Raw genomic sequence first — 16,753 nt, 5'->3', positions numbered from 1 at the left:
CTATAGACAGTCTATGGGCTTAAGGCCATACAGTTTTTAGACTAGTCTATAAAAAGTCAGAGTCTATAGACTGTCTATGTACTGTCTATATACTGTCTATAGATTAATGACAATTCGTTTGTAGACAATTGTCTGCAGCATATCTATACACTGTCTAAAGTCTATTCCTATAGACCAGTCTACAGACTTTTGACCATACACTTTTAGACAAGTGTATAAAAATTCTGAGCCTATAGACTGTCTATAGATTAATGAAAATTCATGTTTGTTGACAAATGCCTGCAGAAGGTCATAGAAAAAAGTGTATAGGGTTATAGTTCTATTTTTGTAGACTGAAGTGTATAGAATGTCTATAGACTATCTATAGAGATTTATCTAGACATTTTACACACTTCAGTCTACAAAAGTAGAACTATATATACAGTTCTACTTTTGTAGACTGAAATCTATGGAATGTCTATAGACAAATGTCTATAGATAGTCTATAGACATTCTATAGACTTCAGTTTACAAAAACAGAACTTCATAATCCGATACACTTTTTTCTATGACGTTCTGCAGGCATTTGTCAAGAAACATGAATTTTCATTATTCTATAGACAGTCTATAGCCACAGACATTTTATAGACAAGTCTACAAAGAGTGCATAAAGCCATAACTTTATAGCTGTCGGCTATCTACAAGTTAGTTTACATATTTGTTTACATGTGGTAGCAAAACATTTTGAATATATTTATGCATGTGCACCTGCTGCTTTTCGTCAGCACTTATGCATTAACGTTAGTAGATTAATAATTCTCCTGAATCAGCTGCACTTTCATATATATTGCATAAACAGAAAGAATTTAGTGCTGAATCATGCAGTGCAAAAAATAAAACAAATGCAGCGGCAATGAATTCACTTTTTTTATTGCATGATATAATGGATGAATTCCTTAAAATGCATGTCTTATGCTAATATGAAGACAGACTAAATATTTAGACTGCTTCCCCTTGGCAAGCATGGTCGCCAGGCTGGCCTTGACCTTTGTGTCATTAGTCCCAAAGGTGCTGCAGATGTGTGCTGCAAATAAGTAGATGCAGCATTATGAGGCAAAACTAACAAGTGTGTATTCTTTGTATGTTCATTAAGCAGCTTAATATATTTGCTCAAACCATTTAAGTCAATACTTATGGCGGTTTAACTATGACTAAGGGCTGCTTGTCAATTCTACCTTTATACAATGTTTTATTGTATGGTATGGTAAACAACTAAACAGTCACAACTGCTGCTCGTGCCAGGACCAGTATGTTCCCTTTTATGAGAAGTTCATATATGATGCAATAATGTACTAATCCAAAATGATCTCTATATTTATTGCTGAAATTTTACCCAGTTGGACTGTCTGTACATTTTTAGGCTGGTAGTTAAATATGCCCGTGCAGAGGTATATGCTGAGAAGACGTGACTGGAGTATCTACAGTATCATGCCAAAGATTGTAGCTTATATTAATACACATTTAAATGTCTTTCACACACTCCTAAATGAATGGGTCATTGACGATAACTTAGAACGAAGGCAGATGGATTGATTTTATTGATATGGTCACTTAGTTCTCTTACAGGTAATGAGGCCTCTTGGGCATGCTAACAGGTTTCTATGTTGTATAAAGTTTTTAAACAGGGATGAAGTGCCTCAGACAGGCTGGCCAACGTTTCGATAGGAGGACCTATCTTCGTCAGAGGCGGCCTCGTCATCCTCGGCGTGTTAGTTTTAAAGGGTTAGTGCACTGACGTCACGTGCGGGTGTTGTCGCTGGCGGCTGGGTTTAAAGAGAGATTACAAGAGGGAACAGGCGCTGTCGTCCGACGTCTGTGAGCCTCATTCTCAAGACGAGGGGACAAGAGCGTGAGAGTGGGCACGCGGGGAGAAAAGAAAAGAAATAAAAGCAGAAAAAAGCGAAAAAAAGGAAAAAAAGGAAAAAAGGGGGGGGGAGCCAGGGCGGCACCAAGACACAAAAAGGGGGGGAGTGAAAGAAAAAGAAAGAGAAAAATGAAATCTTTAAGAAATACGGGGCCTTGGGAGCGTGTTGGGGATGCGAAAGGTTAGGAGGTATTCAGGGGGAGACGTTAGCGGCATGTTTTTGAGGCATTAGAACGGCCGGTCAAGCGGTCTGTGCGCGAGGCGCGAGTAACACAAGAGACAGAAAAGAAGGAGAAAACCCAGACACACACACACACACACACAAAAAAAAACATGAGTTGAAAGTGACTTGAGTAGCGTAGTAGTAATAGGTCGAGTAATTTTGAAATAGTTAAGGTGGCGACGAGGAGTCTGCGGTGCAGTGTATTGGGTGACTGAAAGGCAGCGGCATGGTCTTTCAAGGGGCACTGCCCCACGCGCTTAACGTAGGTGTCGTTACGGCGGCATCCAGAAGGCGATATTCTGGGTTGAGGCGCCGAAAAAGGCATATTGATTTCGGAATGTGTTGTCGAGGGCGTTTCAAGAAAAAAAAAGATTAAAAAAAAGGGGGAAGGGGGAAGGGGGGGCCGAAATCGGTATAACAAACAGGAGGGTGACGCATGCAGAAGCGGTCGGGGGCAAGTGTACATGGAAGAAGGGGATCGTACAGTTGGTATAGACATAAAAACCTGAAAGAGTACATTAAATTGAGTAGTAGGCAGGAAAATTTTTTTTCTCAAAATGGAAGAGTAGGTGAGGTTAAGAATTAAAGTTGGCTGGTGGCCTAATGTGTTTTGTGTATTGGTTGATGATATGAGAGTTTCAGATTTAAGTTGCAGCTTTTAAAGATTCTAAGTTGCCGCGTGCCAAATTAATTCCTGTCGGATGTAGGCAATTAAACTTGTGTATGAGGTATGATTCCGTATACTTCCTTTCGCGAGGGGAACGGAAATTTGTTTGTAGTATATAGAGCCTTGCTTTGTCAAACATATGTCCATGTTCATTAAAGTGGCTGTCTACTGCTTTGGGTAAATTGTGTTTTGTGTCCGCGGGGTGACCATTGAGTCTTGTATTGATTTGTTGTCCAGTCTCACCTATGTATTGTTTGCTACAAGCGGCGCATTCTAGACAGTAGACTACGTTGCTTGATGTGCAGGTGAAAGCCGAAGTTACCTTGTGTGTGTAATTCGACGCTGTACTTTTTACTGTAGTAGTGGATTGAATGTGTTTGCATGTAGAGCACCTGGGGCGGCCACAGGGATTGGTTCCCAACTTCTTCTTTTTCTGTAGTTTGGCGTGCACAAGAACATCTTTAAAATGAGTGTTGCGTCTGTAGGCCACTCTGGGAGGGTCGGGAAAAATCTTCTTAAGTTTCTGGTTGCTGGTGAGAATCGGGTAGTATTTACTTAGGATGTTATTCACGTTTGGGAGTGCGTTTGAGAATTTAGTAGTAAGAAGAGGCGTTGTTGTTCTTGTGATCCTCGGGCGGGGCTTGAGGACCTCGGCTCGGTCAAGTTTGGTTGCAGCGATGTAAGCTGTTTGAAGGTCACTGTTTGGGTGGTTCCTGTTTGATAGCGTTTCTTTAAGGTGATCGAGTCTGTCTATGTAGTCTTTGTTTTCAACGCAAATTCGACGTAGTCGTGTGGCTTGGCCTTTAAAGATGCCTTGTTTGCAATGTCTGGGATGGTGGCTGGTATATTCTAGGTACTGTTGTTTGTCGAAAGGTTTCCTATACAGCGTTGTCTTTAGTTCACCATTGTCAATGTATATTGTTGTGTCCAGAAAGTTTATGCGCTCAGTTGAGGATTCTGATGTGAATTTTATTGTTGGGTGAACAGAATTTAGAAAGGCTACATATTTATCTAGAGTGTCTTGACCATGTCCCCAGATTATGAGTATGTCGTCTATGTATCGTAGGTATGTGTGGGGCTTGGTAGTGCAGCGCGATAGGAAATCTGTTTCTAGAATCCCCATAAATATGTTCGCGTAGGTTGGTGCAAAAGGCGTACCCATGCTTGTACCATGTATCTTTAGGTAGTAACTCTCTTCAAATTCGAAGTAGTTATGTGTTAGAACTAATTCAAGGAGAGACAGGTAGACTTCAGTAGAGTGTTGTGCACTGTGTTTAGACAGCGTTTGTTTTATCGAAGATAAACCATCAGGGATTGGAATGTTGGTGTACAGCGCCGTGACGTCTAGTGTTGCGACAATTTTGTTGTGGGGTAGTGTGCCTTTAGTATTAATGTCTTCAATAATTCTAAGCAGGTGGGGCGTATCTTGTACAAATGACGGAAGTGCTTTTGGCAAGTCACCAAGGTAGTGGTTAAGGAATGTGGAGATGCTCTCTGTCGGGGTGTTGTTGTTTGATACTATCGGACGGCCTGGGATAATAGCAGTGTATAGTTCAGCGGATGGAATTTTATGAATTTTCGGAAGGAGGTAAAAACGTCCGGCAGTTTTGTTGTTTGGTTTAAGAAATTTGTATTCTGATGGTGTTATCAATTCATCAGCCAAAAGTGGTTTCAGCCTGTTGGTAATTGTCACTGTGTAGGACAATGTCGGATCGTTATCTAGTTTGCGGTAATGTTCTGGGTTCTTTAGTTGTCTGTAAGCCTCGTGCTTGTATTTTTCTATTGGCGAAATAACTATACTTCCACCCTTATCTGCTTCCTTATTAACAATGTCATTCCGGCAGCTCAGATTTGAAATGATATGACTCTCCGACGCAGTTAAGTTTTTAGGTCGCTTAGATGTCTTGGATTGGCTTATAATTTCTTTAGTGATAGTTTTAAGGTATATGTCAAGTTCTATGGCTTGTTCTATCTATATGCCTTTTTCGGCGCCTCAACCCAGAATATCGCCTTCTGGATGCCGCCGTAACGACACCTACGTTAAGCGCGTGGGGCAGTGCCCCTTGAAAGACCATGCCGCTGCCTTTCAGTCACCCCATACATTGCACTGCAGACTCCTCATCGCCACCTTAACTACTTCAAAATTACTTGACCTATTACTGCTATGCTACTCAAGTCACTTTCAACTCATGTTTTTTTTGTGTGTGTGTGTCTGGGTTTTCTCCTTCTTTTCTGTCTCTTGTGTTACTCGCGCCTCGCGCACAGACCGCTTGACCGGCCGTTCTAATGCCTCAAAAACATGCCGCCAACGACTCCCCCTGAATACCTCCTAACCTTTAGCATCCCCAACACGCTCCCAAGGCCCCGTATTTCTTAAAGATTTCATTTTCTCTTTCTTTTTCTTTCACTCCCCCCCCTTTTGTGTCTTGGTGCCGTCCTCGCTCCCCCCCTTTTTTCCCTTTTTTTCCTTTTTTTCGCTTTTTTCTGCTTTTATGTCTTTTCTTTTCTCCCCGCGTGCCCACTCTCACGCTCTTGTCCCCTCTTCTCGAGAATGAGGCTCACAGACGTCGGACGACAGCGCCTGTTCCCTCTTGTAATCTCTCTCTTTAAAACCAGCCGCCAGCGACAACACCCGCACGTGACGTCACTGCACTAACCCTTTAAAACTAACACGCCGAGGATGACGAGGCCGCCTCTGACGAAGATAGGTCCTCCTATCGAAACGTTGGCCAGCCTGTCTGAGGCACTTCATCCCTGTTTAAAAACTTTATATCACACTCTGCCATTCCATCTGTCAGCCCCTTTCTTGTTTTAGGTTTCTATGTTAGGTACACCACATGAGCACCCGAAATACTACACGAGCACTTTGTGTCATGGCATGACAGATATGCACCTCCTAGGAAACAGAACTAATAGTAAAGTTCGAATGAGTTCTATCACAGCAAATTATTTAAGGTGCTTTCAATGATGAAATTTTTTCTAGGGTTTAGAGGTTCAGGACTTTAATTAAAGCAAAAAAATTGAGTAAGAAATGCCTTGTCAGTATGCTCGACCTTTTTATTTTTTCAATAAATGGAACCAGTTTCCCTCAACGTTTTATGAAGTGAAGCGTTTTAAAAATATATTTAACAGAGAGATTCTCTGGAAACTTTGTATGACATATAACAACACAGCATATCTATGTGGCCATTTTAAAATTTCCCGATCTTTTTCCAAGCATTCCATGGCTGCTTTCATGAAAGTTTTCTGGCAATCTATGACACCCGCAGCCTTGGTGCAATAAAAAAAAAGATTGTGGTTTAATGCTTGGCAAGTCTATATAGTTTAGATAAAACGAATAACACGTCAGTCACGTGACATGAAGTATTAGGCTCAACCGACTTGAACCCCTTGTTTAATAAAGCTGAGAGGGGCTTGGGCAAGTTCGTAATTGATGGCCACACGAGTGCAGCATGGAAGACAAGGACACAGAGACAGACACGTAAAGCAAATGCAACAATGTGAGGGAAAACTACTCAATGAGCTATCTTTACAGTTCAATAGTAGTTTTCTATATAATTTGCTCTCACCACTTATGCCTCTAGTTAACTTTGTTTACGTCTGACAAAAGACTACATGGCAATATGAATCAGTACCAATATAATGTTTCGTTAAATTATAGTATGGTAAGCAGTTAGACAACCGTAATGGTCGCCGGTGCCAGCAACAGTATGTTTCGTTTCCAGACAGGTTCATGTGACACACAATGTACTTATAAAAATAAAAGAATTGCGAGAATCCCAAATATCATCCTATAATAATAATTGTTGAAACAAAGATACCCGGCTAGACTGTGCGCATTTTTCAGGTGTTAATGCAATATGCCCGTGCCGAACGAACCTGCTCAGCATACTGACTGCCGTTTTGAACAATCACGTTAAGATTTGCAATTTATTTCCGTTTAGAACAGTCTGCAATGTCTCTTTTCTCATACTTTGAGATGAATACATTTGCCCCACTTTCAGTAGAATGCACATGAATGGGGACGTATTGATTAGCTTACTTATCAACTAAAACATGTTACGATCTCTTAGGTGTGTTGATAAGGGTAGAACAAATGCTATGTCCACCAAATTATTTGAATAATCTGCACATTAGTTACTAAGAGAAGACCACCAAATGGATAATCTGGCTCTTTTTTCTTTTGTACAGCGCATATAGTATACAGTCTGTCCAAAACGACGGCAGTACATGCAACAGTAATAAAAAACAAAACACTTATTACGCACGGCAAGGGTTTCATACCATGCACGACTGGCACAATGCACATCTTCGCAAGCAGCTGCCTAGTGATTAAAAGCACGTAAACTGCATAACGCCGAAGCACCGAAAAGCGCTTAACGCTTTTCATATAGCCCGAAAGATAACTTCTGCAGCTAAACTGCTTATAAGAGACAAAAGACAAATCTTCCAACTACCGTCAAACGCAATGCCTTCAGTTTGAAACGTGTAAAGGTGCTTCCCGGAGCGACTAATTTATTGTTCTCCAATTTTTTTCGGCTAAGTTGCGAAGCTGCGAGTGACTGAGCTTATCGCAGCTTTCATGCTCCAAAAGTGTTTGTGGTTGCATATAGACAGATTGGGTGAATATAGATATTTCTGCTAGATATTTCTTCAAATATCGTGTTTTGCTTGTGGTAACTTCCCAAAATTATTTAGATTGGTTGCCAGGAAACTTAAATATACTACTACTTTTAAACTATACGAAAGCGGCAGCGCACACACTGCTGATGCATGCCCGGCAAACATGGCCTTTCATCCGAGTACGGTAGCAGTTATTAAATCATACGTGTCTGTTTGAAAATTCTTCACGCTAAAACAATTTCGAGATATATACTTAAAGCGTGTCACTAGAAATTCACTGCACATGCGGCGCACCATTAATCGCGGCCGGATCGAGCACCACGAAATGAGATCTACCACACTGGCTACCCAACACACACAATCACGCTTAGTGGCAGCTCAGTATCAAGTTAAAACATGGTGTAGTTCCTTTTTTACGCACCTAAAATATAACGCTAAAATCAACAAGCCCGAGCGATCGCTCACCGTAAAACATTCCGTATAGTGGAACCGAGGACAAGAGCACGTTATCAAACCATGTCAACGACAAACCGACACTATACCCGAGTCGCATGCGCTACATGCAGCCGGTTCACGTTACGAAATGCGCTCACATAATCATGAGCTGTTGAGAGAAAACATCTTTGCTAAAGCTTACCGTTCAGTGTAGTGGACGTGTGATGCCACAAAGAAGACACGCATACACAGACACCAACGTTCAGGCAGATACCGCACACCACTACAAGCGTTTACATGCCTTGCGCACTCGTTGCGAATTCAAATTGACGCGGACAGACGGCGCACCGCCGCGCATGAGCAAGAGCTCCGTGCATGCGCAGGAGCTCCGCGCGCGAAGGCGTACGCGCTCCGAGGAATGTGAGCGCCTTTTCCTTCTTTCTTTTTTTTGTATCTTTCTTCCTCTTTCTGCGCGCCATGCGCGCCGGAATGGGTTGCTTTTCTTTTTCATTTTCTATCTTTTTTCATGGACGAAGGAAATGCGCTGGCAGGTTGTACTACACACGCTGTGGGCTATCGTACGAGACTTGAATGCACATATGGATGAATGCGCTGTTTGTAATAGCCATTACAGGCCGCTATTTTGTAGCGATGCCTTATGCCTTATTCTATGCTATTCTTATCATCCACCACACACGGCCGCCTGATCGCGTTGATAATGTGGGAAGACCGTCGCTCTGACCAGTGGCCAAGCACGAAAAGCCTGAAAAAGCATAGAATCGGGAAAGGCATCGCTACAAAATACCGACCCAGGGCCCTTCAGACGCTTCAGACGCATTATCACCAGCGACTATGAGTAATACTGTGCATTTGTAGCATATCTTCCAGCGTACCGCCATAGTGATGCCCCCACGTATGTTAGCGCTAATTTTTCGTTCCGATTATAGGTCAAAGCAATCAGTACATCATTGAGGTACTCATATGCGTGGCTGCACTGGCATACCGCCGGCGAAATACCGGGTGGCCTCAGAGAATTTGGCACATATTTTAAGTGAATGAGAAACTTTGATGAGTTTATAGTGCAGGATATCGGTCAACAAAAAGCACCCGATGTTAGTGATGCAGCAGTGACATGAAGACAATGTGAAAAATATCTGAGAATCGGACGACACACAATGCGCACACCACATGCTCGACATCGGTTCATCGCACACTCATAAAGCCCGCGTTGTCAGCTACAAACACTACGAGTCTCTGCGCTGTTAGCCTGATGCCTGTTTGGAATCCACTCATAGCTAAAGCTGGCGTTCGTAACTTCTATTATCATGATTGGATCGGCGTTTTGGTTTCTTTATTCTACTACCGCAAAAGTGATGCTATGACAACTGTGAAGACTGTCTTGGGATCGCCGTGAGCGACTACGTAGATCATATCATGTGGTCAACAAATGCGGAGGTAAACACTATGTGTATACTAAAGTCTACAAATAGGCTCTACAGCAATCTCAGCTGTATACAACTTCAGCGGCTTATATCAAACGCAGCTCCGTGTTATCCACCGGTACTTGCTGGCGCTTGGTTACAGCGTACATGAGTTGGGCCCAGATTAACGATGTTTATCTACTGTCAATCTGTAGACGCCTTGTAAACCTGAAGCAATAAGAATTTTACAGTGTCGGCTGTTTTATACCTCATCTAACGGCTTACCACAATCGGTATGCGGGCTGTTCGCCTAAGTTAACATGACTTTTGGTGACGTCCTACCCTATGGCCTTCACCAGCGGTGATATAGAAAACCATGGAAAATAATTGGAATTGCAAAGAAGTATGCGGGGTGTTTCACCTAATTTGAGCCAGGTTTTAATATGTGCAAATGCTACGTAGCTGGAGAGAACCAAGGGGATGTACCATCTGGGGTCACAACGACGTCTTCCAATTTCAGGGACGTTGAAGAATTCCGGAGTGTACGAAGTTCAGTGTCGTCACGCTGTTGACTGGCGAGTAAGTCGGCCTCGGTGATGAAAAGTTCCGATGTCAACGTGGAAACGACATTGACACGACTGAGGACGTCGGCTGGAACATTGTCGGTGCCCTTGATGTGGCGGAACGTTGTTGTAAACTCAGAAATGTAGGAAAGGTGTCGAATCTCGCGGGGCGAGTAAAAGGACGCCGAGCGATTCGTTGCGTGCACAAGGGGCTTGTGGTCAGTCAAGACAGTGAATGCATGGCCTTCTAGGAAATGGCGGAAATGCTTGATAGCCAGGTAAACAACGAGTAATTCACGGCCGAACACGCTGTAGCGGGACTGCGCAGGCTTCAGTTTCTTGGAGAAAAAAGCGAGTGGATGCCACTCACTGTCGACGAATTGCTGCAGAACGGCACCAACGGCGGTATTTGAAGCGTCGGTCATGATGGCAGTGGGTGCGTCTGGCTTTGGGTGTCTAAGCAGCGTGGCATCGGCGAGGGCAGACTTGACTCTTGTGAAAGCGTCGGTGGCCTCTTCAGTCCACTAAAGGACTTGCTTGCGTTTATTTACAAGAAGAGCGTCTAGCGGAGCCATAAGTCGTGCGCACTCGGGAATGAATCGGTGGTAGAAATTGACGAATCCGAGAAATTGGCGAAGCTTGGTGAGTGTGGTCGGTCGGGGAAGGTTTTCGATGACGCGAATCTTGGACGGCAGAGGTCGAATGCCGTTAGCGTCGACGATATGACCGAGGATCTCGAGTTCGGGTTGACCGAATTCACTCTTGGTGGCGTTGATGACAATTCCTTTACTGGCCAGGCGTGAAAACAACAACCGCAAGTGGTGAAGACGTTCTTCTGCCGAAGAGCTTGCGACGAGAAGGTCGTCAATGTATGCAAAAACGAATGGCAAACCTCAGGTGACGGAATCGACGAAACGCTGAAAGGATTGGCCCGCGTTCCGTAAACCGAAAGGCATGCGGAGAAATTCGAAAAGACCGAAGGGTGTGGTGATGGCGGTCTTGGAAATGTCTTCTTCAGCGACCGGTAGTTGATGATAGGCGCGAACAAGATCGATCTTAGAAAAGATCGTCGCACCGTGCAACGCTACCGTGAAGTCCTGAATGTTCGGTAGAGGGTAGCGATCAGGAACTGTGACGTTGTTTAGGGCCCGGTAATCGCCGCATGGGCGCCAGTCTCCCGTCTTCTTAGGCACCATGTGAAATGGTGATGCCCAGTTACTGGAGGAAGGGCGGATGATGCCAAGTTGCAGCGTGTGTTCGAACTCCGCGCGAGCGATCTTGAGTTTCTCCGGGGACAAACGCCGAGGTCGGAAATAGACTGGTGGGCCGGAGGTGACGATGTGATGGCACACGTCTTGTTGCACCGGTTGCGTTCAGTCCGGCAGGCGCGTCAAAGTGGGAAACTCGCGTAGGAGCGCGGCGAAAGGTTCGTCCAACATGGCAGAAATAGCTCTATGGGCGATGTGCCTGATGATGGGACGCCGGGAACGGATAGCTGGGTCACGGAGTCGATGAGACGGCGTCGTTGGATGTCCACAAGGAGTCCGTAGTTATGCAAGAAGTCTGCTCCAATGACTGCATGACGGACGTCTGCAACAAGGAAAATCCAGCGGAACGCTCGTCGAAGGCCAAGGTTTAGCATGACGGAGCGTGACGAGAAAACTGGAATCCTAGTGCAGTCGACGGCTTGCAAAAACGAGACAGGCCTTGCCTTTCGGTCGGAGTGCTGGGCGGGGCGAATGCTGGCGTCAGCACCTGTGTCGACTAAGAATCGTTGTCCCGTAACTCTGTCCGTCACGTAGAAAAGGCGACTTGTGTGCTGGGCCGGACCACTCGTCGCCGTTAGAGGTCGGCCGGCCTGTTTCCCTGCCAAGCGCAGGGACGCCGACAGTGACGAGCGTCGTTTCCAAAACGGCGATGGTAGTAGAAAACGCCAGGCATTGTAGTTGAGGCTTCATTTTGGGTGCCCGTGCGTCTTTATCTGCTGGAACTACGGCTGCGTGGGTGACGAGACGTGCGGCGATGTTCCGCTCCACAGATGATGCGTTCCAGGCGCTCACACAAGGAGTCGAGCGGAGATTGCACTGCGGAAGAGCAGGGAAGAGTTTGCAGAGCGGTTGTATTGTCACCCGGAGACGGTGACGTGGCTGCGACGGTTGGGGTGGCTACTTTCATGACTTTGTCGGCCAAAATGGCAAGTCCGGTTAGGTCCATGGTAGAGGCTGTCGCTAGGACCATCTGCACGTTAGCCGGGAGTCGTTGCAAAAACAGTTCGCGCAACAGCGTGTCGTCGATGGATCGCGCGTTGTTTCCGAGCAGCTGGCTCACTAGGCGAAGAAGTTGACTAGGGCGTCGGTCGCCGAGTTCTTCAGCGGAGAGAAGCTGCTGGATACGAGAACGTTGTGAAGCTGCTGTGCGCTGTAGCAGTGCTGCCTTGAGATCGTCATAGGCGGCGGCAGACAATGGGGAGTGCAGCAAATCTGTTACCTCGTCAATGGCGGCGGGCGAGAGTGCTGCGACGGCGTAATGGAACTTCGAGGCTTGAGAGCGGATACCAGCAACTTGAAATTGCGCTTCGGCCTGAAGAAACCACGCCGCAGGATGGTGGTCCCAGTACTGTGGGAGGCGGACAGCGATGGCGCAACAGGAGGGCTCACCGCGTTCCTCGGAAGGGTTCTGGCCTTGAGCTCTCGTAGCGTCGGTCTGGTCCATGGTCGTCTCTACCACAGGAGCGTATGGCAGTATCACGTCCGGAGTCACCAAACTGTGGCGACGAGCGACCACGTAGACCGTTAAAGTCTCGGGCTCTCGCAGGAGAGGAAGAACCGACATTCCGTCTCTTAGCGTAGCATTCTTTTTAATGATCTCCTTCGGAACGCTAGCCCATGCCGGAGCGCCAGCCGCTCGAGCCTCGTGTAGACGCGAGCGTCTACGTCATCCCTCGTGCGACGCCGATGCTGCTGCCGCTACAGTTGCAATGTCGTTGTTGGCGATAATGTCGTCAATGCTTTTGAGGTGTCAACGTCATGTTTTCTCAAGCGCCTGATTAATGGCGCGTTCCCCATTTTGGATATATGGCGTGCTTGCGACTCGCCGTCACATGTTGACATGTTGACATGTACGCTCGAATTTTGAAAATGTGCCACCACTGTGGAATTTTTTTCCCTCTGGAACCCTTGCAGGAATTATGAAGCATTGCTGTTTTGTGAAATCGCAGTAGTAAACGCAATTATTCCATAGCCCTTCACTATAGCGTCCCTCGTAATCCATTGCATTCTGCAGTTTCAGTGCGTTTAACCCCCCCTCCCCCTCACAATTTATTATCTTTAATTGTTTCACTCGCACTTTATGTAACACCTACGTGGTGCCTCATTCAATTATTCCAACTCGATTATGAAACTGTCAGGAGACAACTGTACATTATTAGAATCATGCCGTGGTTTATTGTTTCATTACACAGGAGAGAAACATGATCACTGGATCCACAGCGTGGGCCAAGATACCTTTCTATGCGATGGGCGACAGGCTACTTCTTAGCCGATAAAAAATAAAGATGCTCCGAGAGTTGTGAATCACTATATTTTCTCAAAGTACTCATCATGAAAGTGTATGTCACTTCCGCATTCTTCGTAAAGTTAAAACAAAGCAAACACCTTTGAACACGAAGCCTTTCTAGTTGACTTCACAGGCGATTGGCTAATCCAGAATCTTGCTATCGTCTAAGCACTTCAAGAAGAAAAAGAAAGGTGGTGGGGTCCGTGACTTACACATGACGTGAAAATGTGAGAAACGAAATAACATAAAAATCGTATGAAATGATACATCTCGATGTTGAGAAAAAGCAGAAATAATCAGTGGCTACAGACGTAATCAAAAAGGAGTATAATTAACTCCTAAATGAAGGGGGATATGGGTGCCTGTGTTGATCTCACCTTCTGCCATGCCACCCCCAAGTGCCATCTGACTTGACTGCCGCGTCCTCCGCTAGATGGCGGGAAGTGCCCTAGCTTGACACAGAATGCTGTAGGAATACAATAAGTACGAGATATTCCGGGTTAGGTTAAAATGTATAATGATTCTAGTGCTTATATTTGGAAATGCGGTTGTTTTCTTGAAGTCAGGGGTACAACCAGGGCTCCATGGCAACCAGCGGTCATTGGGACGTCTCGCATTGGGCGCTCTCGGGAAGACTATTAATGAAGCTGTGCTGGGTGATGTGGGCTGGACACACTTTGAAGGGAGAGATGCTCAGCGTAAAACTGATTTTGAATAACGACTGAAGAATATGAAAGAATGTAAATGGGTTGCGAGAGTGTTTAACTATGTGTACAGGAAACCCACTCACTCACACCGGAGGAAAAGAAGTAGGACGCGTGCCAGCAAGTATGCGTCCGGTATAGTATAAGCAACATGGAAACAAAGAACGTAAACGGAAAGTCAGAGAGGCTGAGACAATCTCATGGGTGGCAGCAATGGCAAAGAAACCTGGTATGAGTAACTACTCAAAAAGAAGCAACGAAATCGGGAAAAAAACAATTTATGATAACTCAAAGGGAATCTCTTCCCTTTTCGAAGCGACATTAGGATGACTTCTATAGTTAAAAGTGAGGTACACCAAGAAAGAGTCAGCATGCTCTTGCTCCGATAAATCAAGAGAAACTATGGAAAATGTTTTGTTAGAAGGTGAAGATATTCTACCCAGCTCTCGGTTTAGGCTCCGCTGACGTGCTTGAAGCCCCAGGGTTCAGGAATGGCAGGGAAGAAAGTAAACATGTCCGCAAATAGAGATTAGTAAGAGGCGATTGGAGGTTTGGTGGCAGAAAAGTAGGGAGACCACAAACAAAGGAGGCGTACAGAAATAAAGTTCCCAACAGTGGTTCACAAAATATTGTGCGGCGAATTCTTTTCATGTTTTTTTTAAAGATCGGTAGGGCAATAAAGAAGATAAGAACAAGAACTTGGTGGCGCAGCACACCGCCCCGTTTCAAAGGGTACGCTCACCGCATCCAGCCATTCGTACATACATGCGACACGGTGGAGAACTGGGCCGGAGAAGCACGAAAAGCGGAGAGGCACTGCGGCGCGAGGGCGTCGCCCGAGTCTTAATTCGTGGGCGTGTATTGAATAAGCCGTAAGGTCTCCATACCAATGAGCCATCTGCTTAGCAGTATGGCGAAACATAAAAAAATATATATAAAAAGAAAGAAACGAGATGAGGGGCACATTTGGGAGTGTCAAATGCCGAAAAAACAAAGGATCACCCTAGTGTTGACGCGAAACAACGCAAGCTCGACGCAACTGAGCTTCAAATGCGATATGAGTGAATAATAAACATCAAGAAGGGGCAGAAAGAGCCCGAACATATATATATATATATATATATATATATATATATATATATATATATATATATATATATATATATATATATATATATATATATATATATATATATATATATATATTCCTCATTTATGCATCAAGTCATTTGCATCAACATGTGCGCCGACCTTGCTTTCTTGAGCGTCGACGCTTCGTTTGCCCTTTATTTTTTGTTGATTTTTTCCAGCTGTTGGAACCTCGCTCACCTATTCGTCGATGTCTTCTTCGGGGCTTGGAAACCTCTTACTTCGCATGCAGTGTTGCACAGTGGGAAAACAAAATCGCACATTGCAATGTCAGGGCAGTTAGGAGGACAATTCGTGATGTCTACAGGGGCCGAATCCACAAAGCTCCTCGTCCGTACGTGCTCTATAGAATTTGCTGGCTGCCTCCATTAATATTATGCCCAGCATTTGGATTGCCTGGAAGTTTCCCCTACGAATAAAACTTTAGCGCTAAGAGCTTTTTTTAGTACACGCCCAGGTACAGGAGGTGATGTTGGGTGCTTGCGCAGGTGCAAAGGGATGGCGCAACATGTTCCCTCTCTGTTCTACCATTGGCTGCCATCCTTGCAGCTTGCTGGAAAGTTCTGGTCGGGTAGGAGGAGGGAGTGGGGCATCGTTTTGTGCATACCTCAGCTGCATGGCTCAACGGTAACAGTCCTTTATTCCAGAAGTGGTATACAGTGGAGACACGACCACTTATTAAGAAGAAACATGTCCCCCATTCTTTTGCTGAGACTTCGTGGTTTCATCGTTTATCCCTTTTTCTGACGCATGCCCCAGACGTTCCCACTGCGAGGCACATACTCACACCTCGCCTCACATGCTCCACAAGGCGGCTCCGAACAAGGTTGCCCCATAGAAGCATAAGAAAGCACCCCGGATCAACGCACCTTTATACCCCCGCAGAAATTTAGGAAGTCAAGTTTTCCTCTGATGACCTGGATGGAACCAGTACAGTCTCGCCCCTCGGGCTAAAGAGGCAACCTAAGCCATAGCATTCCTGGAATAAGGAATGCTCCCAGCTTGGCGTAACCGTGGGCTTACCCAGATTACCGCTTCAGAAAATGAAAGCTTCTTTCTCTCTCTCTCTCTCTCTCTCTGATGAGGGTCGGGGAAGGGGGATCTTTATTTATGGAGCTATCGGCCGTTGGTTGATTGGATTCACTAATCATATGCGCAAGCTCACTTTTGAACGGAATATGGTCTGAACAGCAGTTTAGGCGTAAGAGCGTTTTGCGAATGAGGGCCTTGCAAAAGTGAATACAGGGGCAGAAAAGGATTCGTACCCACAAATAAATGTAACAGGTTTTTTGTTTATGCCGGCCTTGCAATGTGAATAATCGCGCTGATAAGGCTTCGTATTGATGAATTAGTTCTTACGCTACAAGTATTCCTAATAGTATACGTGACAGCGAATCGTCATTTTGGAGATGGTAGCGAAGGCAGCAGGCCATTGGGAAACAGCTCCTACTATAGAATACTCTGTAAATTTGTCTTCCGAATTCAAAAGGTTCTTTACCTTTTGCATTCG

Source organism: Dermacentor albipictus, chromosome 2, assembly GCF_038994185.2.
Source record: "Dermacentor albipictus isolate Rhodes 1998 colony chromosome 2, USDA_Dalb.pri_finalv2, whole genome shotgun sequence".
NCBI classification, from domain to species: Eukaryota; Metazoa; Arthropoda; class Arachnida; order Ixodida; family Ixodidae; genus Dermacentor; species Dermacentor albipictus.
Note: the sequence above shows the minus strand (reverse complement) of the source record.